Raw genomic sequence first — 2,283 nt, 5'->3', positions numbered from 1 at the left:
CAGCAATGCAGTTAAGCTGAAAATGCTGTGTGCAGCGCAAAGCTTTGTATTTAATGAAGGCTCCAAAAATGGAGGCATGCTAGCTATGGCCTCCTTTATGGTGTCCTTGCAGAAAATGGCTTTCTCTTAAAAGTCCCTGATGATCAGTCCCAACAAGTCCCTAACACGACTGAGAGCTACATACGCCTACCCAGGTGCAAATACCTTCTTCAAACAAACCACAGCCTGGCTGACAGTCAACCCCTGCACTTTGTGGACTGTACAAGCCCACGCTAGCCTCAGGGGAATCTGCACCCGCACACAACCGCGCTTCCTAGTCTTCTCCCTGTCTGGTTCAATAGCAGTAGAATGTCCACACGCAGCAGTAGAATACAGGCACTCTGTCCTCCTCTGTATGCCAATGTTTTTGTCCTCGAACTTTGATGTAAATTTTCAGAGGAAATGTGGGGTCGGGGCCAAATTCAATGTAGGTGACAGTGCCACACGCTCCATTGTCCAGACTGTCGTAACGTCGACTTCCAGGATGGAGCATCACTCTGGTGTTTTTGGCCAAACACAATTTAGCTTCCAAGCACGTGCCCTGCCCCTTTCTAATAATTTCGGGTTCCAATTTGCTGGTTTTGCGGTTTCGGCGTGAAGTCTTTCGCATGAATTTGTACATAATCTGGGTACGTGCGGAACAACTGATTCAAACTGAAGTCTTCTACTTGCATATTTGTGGTGAAAATATGCAAGGCCGAGCTGTCTTCCCCTGTCTCTCACGATTTCAAAATTTCTATGTCACCGTCTAACATGGGGGTTTTCTTGGAACGCACCCGGAGCCTATTCAACCTTTCCGCGAAGGAGCTGTCCTTCTGTCTGACGACAGTAGTCAGCTCCACCACGCTAAAGTGGCACCACAGGTCCACACCAACCTGACCATTATACAGAGGCTTCCCTTTAACGGGAGGCAACTGATCAAAGTCACCAGTCTGTTTTAGTTGCCTCAACCTGCCGTGGACGTATACCAACAGATTGTGATCAACCATACTGTTTTCATCAATGATGATAATTTGGAGCTCACTAAATTTGGCCCTTAGAGAGTGGAGTTTGTCCTCTTCCAAGGGTGTGTAAGGCAAGCTGGAGTGTGCCAATACTGAGCGAGTGATGACTTGTCACCGCATTTAAAGTGTATACAGCTATGCCTGTAGAGGCCATTAACAGAACCGAAATACCATCTGGTTGATGACTGTGTTGCCAGCAGTCTCCCTGCCTCATACTGAATAGCTCTAATTAAGTGACTTTTCCCCGTCCCTGCACCGCCTGTCACAAAAACATGCAGAGGCTCTGGGTTCTTACCCATCACCTTCTGCAAACACCACTGTCTGACTTTATTGAAGACAGCAATCTGTCTCGTTCAGAGACCTAACTAATGCCAAGCCGTCACTTCGAGGCAAAATGGTCCTGTTCCTCTCCAAATACATGTCTGTTTTTGGTTTGGCAGTCGCCAAATTGGGAACATTTTCCACGGCATCAGCCAAATGCTCATCAGCAATTTCGCCTTGCCGTCGCTCTTTGATTTCCTGTAAACACTCGAGGCGTTCCGCTTCCTGCTCAGGACAGAGCTCCCCCCAACATCCTCATCCACCTGATTCTGCTGAGCAATCTCCTCAGCGTGGTCCAACTCGGGACAATTGACCTCAAACCTTGCCCTGTTCTCATCAACAACGCTTTTTACAGACTTGACTGAGCCGTCCCTAAACCTAACCTCTCCATCCCTGTAGAATTGACGAAACAGCTCAAAACCTTCATGTTTGAGATCTGAGTCAACTCTGTAATGAAGATGCATCTGAAGCAGTCTGGCAGCGTGCCTCCTCTTGCTTCTCTAAATCGAACCTCCATGTAGCGCACAACAGCGAACTGAGAACGCGTTCTCCTCAAGATGAAGTCCAGTCCATGCTTCAGTTGAATCATGTCCTTGGACTTCTAATTCTTGCTGAAAAGACGAACCTCAGATGCAAATGTAGCTTTGCACATATCATCAAATACCTCATCATTATCGACAATGTTTGGCATCCACACTACTTCAGTCCTGATGTCACCACAGGCGGCTTTCTGCCTCAACACACTGAGGGGTAAACTCATCCTAACTACATTTGCCCCCGTTGGCACAAACAAGACCTTCCTGGAACACTCCTTCAAATGCATGTTAGTTAGCCTGTACACCGCCTCCTGGGCACAAACATCCCTGTTGTGCAAATAGACACTTCCTAATTTTTTCAAAGCTTCTTTAGCAGAGAGATT

Source organism: Aulostomus chinensis, chromosome 1 (assembly GCF_037954235.1).
Source record: "Aulostomus chinensis isolate RoL2024-O1b breed Wild chromosome 1, RoL_Achi_v1.0, whole genome shotgun sequence".
Lineage (NCBI taxonomy): Eukaryota > Metazoa > Chordata > Actinopteri > Syngnathiformes > Aulostomidae > Aulostomus > Aulostomus chinensis.
This window is presented reverse-complemented; position numbering follows the sequence as displayed.